The following is a 12,836-nucleotide window of genomic DNA, read 5'->3' on the forward strand; positions in this document are numbered from 1 at the left end:
TGTAGCCGGTTTCCAGGTAACCTACCAGTTACCTAATGCCATTAAAGCCCTTGAATTTTCAAAAATATTTGGATTAACCCTTAAGTTTTTCAAAAATGTTCGGATTTACCATTACATTGATTGATTGTTGGTGTTGTTGTTGTTGTTGTTTTTGATGTTGTTGTTGTTGTTATTATTATTATTATTATTAAATTTTTAATTGTATAAAAATATTTTATACATACATTTTTAAATGTATAAAAATATTTTATACACGCATTTTTAAATGTATAAAAATATTTTTACTAATATAAATATATTTTTAAAAATATATGTACTTGTATTTGGTATTTATATACATTTGAAAACCCTAATTCTTCATTTATAATTGTTGAATCGAACAGAAAAAGCTTGATAAAGTAAAAAATATCGTCAATGACTGATTTTGCAACAACAAATGCTTCAGATCAATATAAAAATTGATGCATTTCCTGATCTTTTTGTGAACTTGTAACAATCATAAATGAAGTTTACACTCGTATTTGACATTTCGTTATCAATTTTTGAGATAAAAACAGTTAATGAGTGATTTTAAGTTGATAATACTTAATTTTTACAGTGATCAAGTGTTTTTGTTAAGGTTTTTTTGTATTATATTCTGTATATTTTCCATTTACGAGTGTTATTTGTTGATCATTTATTGTTATCTACTCACTATTAACCTAATGTAGTTAAATAATAGAGGTTTTTTCAAATTTTATACTAAATCTTATCTGTAATCGAGTGTTTTTATTGAGGTTTTCTAATTAGGAGGGTTTTATAATTGTTACAAAGGTTTTTGGGTTTCAAATTATTCTTTTTCTTTTCAATTTCAAACAAACATTTATAGAAAATATGGATTAAGGGTGCTGGTAATTATGAACCAATGTCTCTTATACCATTGTTGGGTTTTCTATGCATCAAATACACTTAAACTAGGTAGCGGAAAAATCAAACTATGATATACCTCATGCACCCTAGGATTTATGGTTTCATACTAATTATAGCTACCATATGAAAACATAAAAAACATACAGAAGAAAAAAACATACCTCTTATGTAGCCCTTGATCTCCATGTTTGAGATCTTGATCTTGTCCTCCACGAAGTTGCTTGGATGCGAGGACATAAACCAAAATCTCTAATGGTATCACACCCAATGACACCAAAGAATGAAATAAAAATAACTAGGAGAAGGGTCAATTTCACAAACCCTAATAGGGTTAGAAATCATCCCTATAGGGAAAAGAAGAAAGTTTGGCGAAACTTCAAGCCAATGATAAAAGAAGAGTGAAATCCCTAAACCCTTATTTATAGCATTGGATCCCTTCCTAGGTTTAGTACTCCTTCCCATGTGGGACAAGGAGCCAATCACGAAATTCTCTCCCCTTCCCATGTGGGACGAAGTGTTTTTCGTCCAACCCTAATCCCATAAGGGTTCTGGAACATTCCTGATTAACCAACTATCAATTAAGGAATATTCAACCCTTTAATTATTTAAATTGTTTAATTAATTCCCAAAATATTTTCCAATTAGTTTCTAATTAATTATTAACCATAATAATTAATAAACCAATTCCTCTTTTATTTATTCTACTCAATTTGGGTCTTGAGGGCAATCAAAAAGGACTCTGTTATTATTAGAAATATTACCACTAGTTAATGACATTCGACACTCTTTCCAATAGTAACAACCTTCAGTCTCAACATGAAACACATACAAATATTTGTACATAGTAATAATTAGGAAATTAGCCCCACATAATACGACATTGTTTATATATGCCAAATCCCACGAACCAAATGTTTAAATTGAATTCCAATTCCGGTAAAATGTGATAGTTTTTGCAGGAACAAAAAGCAAGATAAAACAAATGATTCTTATAGGCGCCTTATCTCAATCCTTTAACCTTTAAGAACATTTTATCTCAATTTTTGTCCCTGGATTCAACAACACTTAGTTTAGGTTAGAGCCCAGAATATTCATTCAACAACTTAATTATAGAAAGCAAGCTAAAATCTACTTATTCGTGAAAAATATAATAAAATACAAAATCTTACTGATACTTGAGGGGTGGCTTTAAAAGTAAAACAAAATTAGGTTAAAGTTGAATTAGAACACCCAATAAAATCCAATACAATTCAATACTCATAATTGCTTACCAAGATAAACTTTCTTCCCATAGTCCATAAATAAGAGAAGGACGAGAAAAATGGTAACAACAATAATGTCAGATGAGGCGGGGTACCGGAGTATAGGCAGATATGAGCGGAGAAAAAAAGAGATGATGCTTGAGGATAGAGGGATGTCGTTGACTGTGTGAGAGATGGAGGAAGTAAAAAACATACGATAATGAAGGCTTTTTAGGGATGAAGAAGAAAAGGAGATAAAAGGTCCAATAGACAAGTAATGTGTGTCCAGTGTCGCAGTCAAAGCAAAGCAAAGTAAAAAGAGCAAAAAAAAACATATTATCTACAGATTAAATGAAACTTATAGCAAAATATGGTGGCCATTTTGTAAATTCCAAAAAATTATTCTTTAACTTTTGATTTAATATATATATATATATATATATATATATATATATATATATATATATATATATATATATATATATATATAAAATAGAGCAGATTATACGAATCGTTCCTCGTGCAGGTGCCAAAACGCACGTTTAGTCCCTATTTTAAAAAATTAACCCGGACCGTCCCGCGTTAGTTTAAAACATACACGCTTCATCTATCCTCACATAAAAAGATCGTTTTCCCTTATTTATTTATTTATATATTTTCTATCTATTTGTTATTTATTAACTATTTATTAAATTTTTATTATTAAAAATAATTTATTTTTTCCTTTTAAAAAAGAAATGGCCAATACATTTGATCACTCGTCTCCCACCTCCCTTTCTTCTTCAATATATATTATATCTACCATCACCACCCAAACCGACGACTCCGATACTCCGTTAACTCCAGTTTCAAACAAAGGAGATCGACTCTAAGACATTGGCCAAATTCAATCTTTATTTCATTCGCGTCTTTTGTTTCCTCTCTTACAATTCCTACTTGAGTCCCCAACATTATTCTCTCCTTTTCCCATCTCTCTCGCACGTAATACTACTACCTCAGATCTAGGATTTCGAATAGAGGAGATCGACCCTAAGCGGCCTATATGTGACGATGGTGATGGTGGCACATATGTTACAATATGTGAATGATGGCGATGGTGGAGCTCGATCTAAAACCATAATTATCTAAAAATTACCTTGATCATTGAGAACAATTGGATCGGGTTAATATAACCACCATCACCAACAACAGTTCTGTTGTTACCCTTCCTCCTTCTTCATCTATCTTCTTCCCATCCAACTCTCTCTTTCTCAATTTCTAGAACAATTTAGGCTACAAGTTTCAAATTTGGGAACAAGAAATTAGGGCGGTTGGAGATGATGCCAAGAGTAGGATTAGAGGAACGCGGAGGAGAGCATACTGGGTGAGGTGAGATAAGGGTAGGTGGGAGGGGTGGTAGGAGTTTAAAACAGAGGTTGTTTTTGATGAACATGCTGGCAGTAGGATGATGACGGTGACAGACGTAGATATATATATATATATATATATATATATATATACAAAGAGAGAGAGAGAGAGTTCGTTGGAGAGATTATCCCTCGACGGTGGCTTAAGGAGGAGTGATTTTAAGAGAGAGATAATGGAAGGGCGAGGTTGGGTTTTGGTATTAAGTGGGTTCATATATATATATATATATATATATATATATATATATATATATACATATAATAATAATAATAATAATAATAATAATAATAATAATAATAATAATAATACATTAAATTAATTAGAAAAGAAATATACAATTAGCATTATGGTCATTTTAGATCTGTCCCGGACAAAAATCGCAACAAAACCGTACATCAGGGACGAAACTTGCGTATTTTGAAGAAACGAGAGATGGTTTGAGTTAATTTATGAAAATAAGGACTAAATGTGCGTTTTTGACACTTGCATGAAGAACGATTGGTGTGATTTACCCTATATAATAGTATAACAAACATGTATATTTTAAAAGGGATAGTGACGTAGAAGGGTAACATATTTTTTGATCTGTACACATTTAGTCATTGAGTTTTTTTTGTCTATATTTTTCCATTGAACTTGTTGAACCATTCAAAAAACATCCTTATGAACAACAATCATAGGTTTAGTCGGTCATTGACGTATTTGACAGCTCCGACGAGGTTCCGGTCATCTTCTCCAACTAGTTTTGTTGACTTTGAACTCTTTTGGGGATTTTATGGAATTAAAAGGATTGACCTCCATTCCATCCTACACAATCCACCATCCATGCATCCTTAAAAGTAAGAAAAAGAAGTGGAGACCATACACCAATGTCTCCACCAGTTTTTGGGTTGAATCTCACAAACCGAACATCACCCTTCTTCCACCATTACCACTACCATCATCCTCCATCATACACATCGCCACCATCCCCATCCAACCTACACCGTCAACATCATTTCATTTCATTCCCTGCTTTGTTAATTACCAACACAATCAATCGGTCAATGCCCAAACTTCTGATCTTTTATCGACTGTTAAGTGAAGTAAGAGGGAGAAGAAGCTTTTTGACGTGTACGAGGGAGAGATCTTATGAGTGAAACACATTCGATCTATGGACGCATATCTATCAAGGGAGAGAAGTAACCGAAGAGGGTGTGTTTCGATTGAAGTGAAGTAATCGAGCGGGTAGGTGTCGATTGCAATAGTCCGACAGACTCTGTTTTCTTCTCCGACGAAACTCGATTAAACCAGTCGATGATCCTCTTTGATCGGAAATTCAAAGTTGTACGAGTCATTACCCCTCAAAATGTTGCCAGTTAGTTGGCAAAGATAATAGCTTCTTTCTAGATTATATATTGCTAAAGCCTATTCTTGGTATTTTTCTTATGTACAAACTGATGATGCATTACCTCTTGGAACCAACCATAACATGTGAAACTCACATGCACCTCATGATGATTGTCCCATGTCACCACTTTAGCCCCATTAAATGTTCTCAAAGAATCTTTTATTTCCATATTAAATGTTGGTTAATCTAATCCAAGTTATTTTCTATGATACACCGTTTACAACTCGGTATTGCATATTTGTTTGGAAGACTTTCTAGGATTAAGGATTTTGGAGTCAAAATGAAACTTTCTCCGGTGAGGGCAGTTTTAGAAAGAAAACGGGTGGTGGTGGTGGATGATTTGATTATGCATGTTTTTTCAGCGGTTGCTTTGTGTAACGAAGTGGGAAAGTGAAGACTATTGGTGATTTTGTTGATGATGGGTTGAATGGAAGTGTTGAACCCATTGATGCATGGTGACTTCATGGTTCTAAAGATGAAAATTGGATTCACTGCCGGAAAAAAAAAACATTGTTGGTCGTAGACTCGCCAGAGAAGATGATTGGAGTCTCGCCGGAGTTGCAAATATCGTTGGAACTGCCAAATATGTTGGAAACCGGCCATAGCAGGTCATATGGATGGTTTTTGAACGGTTCATTAAGTTCAATGAGAAAATATGGACAAAAAAATCAGTGACTAAACATGTACAAATCAAAAAATATATTGTCATTTTAAGTCATTATCCCATTTTAAAAATAAGAAAAAAAATACAAATATATATTTAAAAAAAAAAGTTAACACACTAATAGTCAAATATAACGAGAAACCGACCAAATTTGCTAGGCAAATGAAATCACAAGAACGAACGAAGCATCCAAAAAAATCAGACAATATTGATATTTTTACCATGAACCATTTCACTAGATTTGAGAGTGATTAACTATCACCACCAAAAAAACATTTGGCCTAATGATAAAGAGTGAGTTTTTCATTTGAGAGCTCATATTTGACCTAACTATAAAGAGTCTCATTTCAGAGATAATATATTCAAGTCTTGCAATGATTAAATAAAAAAATCGCTAAATTGAGCATTTAGTAGAATCATTTTTGTAGTGTACACAAATGGTACAAAAAGACAAATAGTCATTTTAAATCACGTCCTTGGTGTTCCTTTCTGCCTGTTCTCTGTACGGAAGCTTTATGGCTATATATCATCTTCCCCTCAAAGCCTTAGGTTTTTTCTTCATATCAACCACTGATTTCCGCCATTAGAATCGCTACATGAAAAATTAAAGCAGATGCAGCCAATTAGTTCCTTTGAGCAGGTTTGTATTTCTATTCCAAGTAATTTCGGAGTCATACATTTGGGCCATTCACAGTAACATTTTTTAATTTTACAAAGGGAAATGTATTCAACTTGAATTTATTAACTGAGTTTTTTTAATTCCAAATGTGCTATAATCCCCATGAATAGTCTGTGCTCTCGGTTTGAGGATAAATGTATTGATTTTAATGGGGAATAATGCTAACATTGTCAGATTTTTTGTGTTGGCATAGGGGGTTTTCGTATGTCAGACATATGGTAATGAAGGCTTCGCCAATGCTTTTGTTTACTGTGTTAAGTGTATGAACTTTGTTATTCACAGGTAATTATTGTCATCATTTCCTTGGTTAAATACAAAAATATCAAGATTCTTTTATTACTTTGTTTGTTATAATATCTACTTTCACTTATTTGTTTCTACAATACTCTACTTTAATTTCACCATATTATAACATTATATTTAAAAAGTTTCCCAATTACAACAATTTCGTTCCAAGTTTCTTTACGCAGTCCATATGTTTTGTATATACTTTGAACATCTTGTGATGGTTAACATTTTCAAAGTAAAATGCCAGAAACAACAAGTTATTCCATTTATTTGTTTATTATAGATTTATAGGATAGTACTTTTGTTTATTCTCATTACAATGTTGTACTTTCAAAAATTGACCCTATTATAACAAATATTATTGATATTGACTATTGAGTATACACTTTAAAACAGTTTGCAAGTTTTTTTCTTTTTTTTTTCTTTTTTTTTTTACAATATACAATTTCCTGATAAGAAAAAAATATTGAAATTGTAATGATATAATTGGTAAATTTGTCAAAGCGTGATATCCTACAAAGAAAAATATTTGAAGTACAATGCTAGAATTGAGTAGTTTATTTGAAGTACAATGTCATCATAGGAAAAAGAAATGAAAGTATATACACTGTTGTGGTAGAAAGAAATGAAAGAAGAATGCTATAATACACAAATAAATAAAAGTAAATTGGTATTTCTTGCATTCAGCTATAACTTGGTTAATTTGGTAACTATCATAATGTCATGATTTAAACCAAACAAAAAGAAGCAAAATCAATACAAAATACATGACATCGAACAATTTTTTATCCTATTTTTGATCTTTCAGATAGTGCTTAAATGTGATACCGAAGACGTTCAACGAGCTTGTCATTTGGTACTGTGAACGTTGCAAACGAATGGTTACTTCACCTGAAGTTAAATCTTCACATTCCAAGAAAAGAAAGCTACAAATTCGGGAAAGATAAAACCAACCCTTAATTCAGAAGAAGGAAAAAAAGGAAAGGTATATTTGCATATTTTATAGTTAAAGGAGATTTGTATATTATGATATACCAAAGAAAAATCATGAAAACCGGAAAAAAAAAATTAATTAATTCTAGTATGGGGGTAAGGATTTTTACGATGTATTTATTTGCTTACTTCTATTATAATTATTTTTAGTTATTTATGTAAAAAAGTGTCACCTTTTCCCGAATTTATATAACTTGGATTTTATACAAAATATGATGCGTATTTGAAATTAAACCTAAATCTATATAATTTGTAACGGTGTAACTTTTTTTTTTTTTTTTATAAACCCACATGAGTCACGCTTCTCTTTCATTAGGTTTAAACTATTTATCGGTAATTTCGTTCAACCAATCAATATTTAAAACCCGGGTCGAACCTTGACCTGGTAAAGAGATCGGGCCAAGTAGGGGTGCAAACGAGCTGAGTCGAGCCCGAGCCTGTCCAGGCTCGGCTCGGGCTCGTTTAAGTTATATAAGGCTCAAGCTCGAGCTCGGCTCGATTCGAGCTTCTTTGTACTGAGCTCGACTCGAGTTCGTAAAGAATTATACAAGCTCGGCTCGGGTTCGGGCTTGACTCGTTTTTTATTTGACGTGTCTAAATAAGCTTAAGTTCGGCTCGAGCTCGTTAAGAAGCTCGTTTACTAATACCCTAAATCCATAATTCCCCTAATATGTTTTTGTTTTAATATATATATAAATAATATTAAAGTATATTATATAAAGGCTCGTTTAGGCTCGCGAGCCTAATCAAGCTTAATGACATAGGCTTGAGCTCGAGCTCGTTTAATAAACGAGCTTAATATTAAGCTCGAGCTCGGTTCGGGCTCGTTTAAAATCGATTTCGAGTCGAGCTTTTAACGATCCGATCTCGAGTAGCTTGGCTCGTTTGCACCCCTAGGGCCAAGTAAGAATGGGTTTTTGCCTATTAATGATTTAAGGACTTGTATTGACCCGCTTGGGTTACCAAAAAGCCGGATCAACGGATAAAATCTGGGTCACATAATCAAGCCCCATTCTTTGAACGTAAACCTTAGAAAGAAAGTAGAGAAAATCACGTTCGATTGAATTCGTCGCCCCCTTCACTCCAACAAATCACAACTTCATTTGTCAAAACTTCGATTGTTTAAACTCGTTGCCCCTTCTAGATAACCAGTTATTAATAAAACAAAAAAGAAACTAATAAAAAAATGAAAAGAAAGCGGTGATGTAGTTGCATTACAAATGAAAGTATAAAACAAAAAGATGTTAATCTAAAAAAACAAAATTGTTAAATCTTTTGGAGTTTTGTAAATTAGCTATTATAATACTTTGGTGGGTTCCATAAGTTTTCTACCAATTAGAATTAGATAATTTATATAATGATTCCAAAAATAAACAACTTGGAAAACTATATTATAAGTTTATAACAATTAAATTAAGTTTTTTTTTTTTTTTTTTTTTTTTTTTTTTTTTTTTTTCATAAAAAGGCTCTTAAAAAAAGTTCTTTCGTTGTACATGCTTTAATGATTATCGATTCACCAACAAGGAAAAAAATCTTAGAAAAAACAAGAAATTGCAAATCGATTCACCGATTGTCATTAGTGAATGTTTTAGGAACATTTTTGAAGGATCTTTACCAAACAAAATGAGTGTTAGGTATATATAATTCAAGCTAGCTTTTTCATTTAGTGGCTTAAGGCCCGGAGGAGGGGAGGATGTATTTGACTTCGAATTCTTCAGAAATATAAAGATTTCGTTCTAATAATTTTTGGTTTATTTTATATTAAATTTACAAGTTAGTAACTTTTAGCTGTCACTTTCTGAACCACTCAACACTCTTTGAATAAACTGTACCAATCTACTAAGAATTACATCAGTCCCTTTATATGTGGGAAACTATACATCCATATCTAACTATAGGCTTTGAAATTTTGGTATTTGGAGTTTTGATGAATTTATTATGATTTTTTGAAAACAATGCATGAAATCTGTGACAGCATGGACCAGCCTGAGAGGATTGCCAATTTTACCTCTCAAAGAGTTGGAATTTCGAATTGTGATTCAAAGTTCGAAGAAACTAGAGACATTAAAGATTTCCAAAAAACTAAGTCTCATGATTTTTAGGTGTTCTTGTTGAATTGCATGAATTTTAGAAGTAGGAGGGCATATTTGGGAAAATTGATCATAATAGCTTTGAAATCACTTTTGGTGTTCTATTAAGGACTTAATGGTTAAGCCTTAAGTTTATCACTTTTAACATGATTGTAAAATCCCCAAAAATCATGACCAAAAATTTCGTTTTAAAATCATCAATCAACCATAATCAAGTCATGCATAGATCCTTATATGAAATCAATTATCATTTCAAACATATTTATTTTATCAAAGTAAACATCTCAGGCTCAAAACTTCTTGGTGTGTATCATGTGATCATCCCGAGCTCTTCCCTCCACTACCGGAACTACCTGAAACCAAAACTGAAAACTGTAAGCACGAAGCTTAGTGAGTTTCCCATACTACCACATACCATACATATACCCACATACTGGGCCCCCGCCCGCTGCATCGGGACTTGCCTGACATCGGACTTGCTCCAGCATTGGGCCCCGCCCGGCATTGAGCCCAACTCAGTATACAAATCTATTTCTCTTAGGCCTCGCCTGACTCTGGGCCTCGCCCGCCATACACATATAATCATACTGTTGGATTAATGTCTAAGTCCATAACTATAATTGGTAAGACTTGACCCGATTCGGCATGGTCCATTTGGGTTGCATGACATCATGCATTTGGATAGACTATAATGAGAGAAATAACACTTAAGGTTTGTTAATATATTATAAGTTCTAATATATTAATAAGGTTATTTAATTAGTATTGATCAAGAATTAATTTGGAATTAATTAAGTGATCAAAAGGAGACTAATTAAATATATGGGTTGATTGTGTAAATCATTCATTCTTATATATATGGGTTTGTTATGTTGGACTAAGTCCATGGGGTGACCCATGGATACTCCATGGACGTTAAAATCCATGGAGCATAAGGAATGGGTAAAGTTATGAGTTACATGGTGTAACCCTAATAGCCACCATATAAAAGAATCCCATGGCTCAAGAAATCATGCACTAGTGTGTCAATATGAGGGCTACACGATTTCAAGGAGTGTTCCATTTTCTCTCAAGTCATTCCATGTGCACTTGATGTTGTGTGAACCATTTGAGGTGTCACACTTGGGGCACTAGGCACTCAAGCTTCATGAAGACAAGCTACATCGAACAAAGGTATGTATTATATTCATTTGATTATCCAAGTATCAAGTCTTGTGTGCTAGATAGAGTAATACCTTGGAAAGTTCATATTTGCATGTATAATAGAGAAAACATAGATCCAAGGTATTTAGGGTTGCATGTACACTTAGGAGTGTTAGAATGCTCAAAACTCATCAGTGGTTTCAGAGCCTAGGCTTGTTTTCTTGTTATACTTGCAAATTTGGCTGAAAATCGAGTTTTTATGTTGTCTGCTCAGCAGACTCGCCGAGTCCAAGACAAAATGCATCCAACTCGCCGAGTTGGTTCGTGCACTCGACGAGTTGGAACCCCAGACAACATATATTCGATTGTTTTGGCTGGAACGCACTAGGAACATTACCCTAAGTTGTTTTTGAACTTATAAACTTGTTTTTGATGTGGTAATGTTCATGCTAATCCAATTTCAAAGATAATTGTCAATAGATTCATGTTTTGTATTACTTTAAAGTTATGCTAATTACATGAAAAAGTTTGATGTGTATTATCTTTGTTCATATGAGTTGCTTATATTAATAGATAAGTTAATTGAATAGTTGTTTTCAATCCATTTTAATCTAAAAGTTGATTCTAAAATGTGTTTGTGTAACTTGTCCTCAAGTTACATGAAAAGTCACATTTAAGTTTCTTAAAACTCATAAAAATTGTCATAGGTTACAAAATGAAGAGTTTTGTTCTCATTAAATGGTTTTATGACTCTATAACTTGTCCTCAAGTTGTGGAGGTTCAAGAGTCGCTTCATTAAATAAAATATGTGTAACCTTACTTAAACTCATAAAACTTCCATAAGTTATGAATTATGAAGAATCACTTTCTTAATTAGTTTAAAGTATTCCATAACTTGTCTTCAAGTTATGGAACTTGAAGAGTTTTTTAATTAAAACTACTTTAAATACATAAGTTATGGAATAGAAAAGTTTTGAAAGGTACAAAACTTGCCATCGAGTTTTGGAATTTGAAAATTTTTCTCTTATGAATACTTTAATTCCAAGTTAGCCCTTAGAATTTTAAAAGTTACAATTCAACCCTTATACTTTATAATATTATAAGTTAATAATATATATATATATATATATATATATATATATATATATATATATATATAAGAGCAAGTCAGTCTTACCGTTAGTAGGCCTCATTCACGAAGCCGGTCTATAAAGGGGGTATAAGGTTACTGCCTATAAAATGACAGTTTAATGGGTGTCCACTCTCACCCACCGCTTCCTTGACTGGTGGAGGGTCGTTAGCCGAACGGGTAGGACAAAGACTATAAATTCTCCCTTCATTAAAAGTATTAATGATAAATACTAAGTAACTAAACCTTTTGTAATTACCCAATCTTAGTTACTTAGGAAAATGTGAATAATGTGCACATCCATGAAATTACACTTTGCACTTTGTTTAAGTCGGCTAGTGGAGCGTGTGTGGTTAACCGACACACTAACTCGTATTTAACAAGGTAGGCAAAGGGTAACTTAATGTTTATCATAGTATCGATGGAGCGTGTATGGTTAATCGACACATCGATTGAGGGGTAAACACTTAATGGTACCAAGTAATTTGCATGGTTACTTCACACCTTGTTTCGTGATCCTCGGCATCCCAGTCACAAAATCTGAAGGGCACACTCGAGATTGAAACATGTCATTGAAAGTTCAATGAATCTAAAAGATCTAGGAGTTTCGAATCCAATTAAAACTTAATAAATTATTTCTTTTTCATGGTGGAAATTGGTGAATCGTCATTCACCTACCTTCAAATATTCTATAACTTGGATTACGGCATCCCTCTTCCAAGTTATAAAATATTGTGTTGGGTCCTAGCCTTAATATTTCATATTGGGTGTTATATTAAGGAATTTAAATCAATCATCTTGAATATCTCCCAAAAGATGTGTCACACCCCGGCCGTTGGCGGAAACACCGGGTAGTGTAACGTCATTTTTCGTATCACAGTTATATAACATACATTGAACAAT

The 12,836-nt window shown here is 32.9% G+C and overlaps 1 long non-coding RNA gene across 1 annotated transcript; it reads left to right on the forward strand.

Moving 5' to 3' along the window:
* Window positions 1-6,079: 6,079 nt before the first annotated feature.
* Window positions 6,080-7,765, forward strand: LOC111883681 (uncharacterized). The gene is made up of 3 exons (XR_002847507.3): window positions 6,080-6,251; window positions 6,484-6,572; window positions 7,387-7,765. It is a non-coding gene; the product is annotated as an uncharacterized LOC111883681 (long non-coding RNA).
* Window positions 7,766-12,836: the final 5,071 nt, after the last annotated feature.

The sequence above is a fragment of the Lactuca sativa genome, chromosome 3 (assembly GCF_002870075.4).
Source record: "Lactuca sativa cultivar Salinas chromosome 3, Lsat_Salinas_v11, whole genome shotgun sequence".
Taxonomy (NCBI): domain Eukaryota; kingdom Viridiplantae; phylum Streptophyta; class Magnoliopsida; order Asterales; family Asteraceae; genus Lactuca; species Lactuca sativa.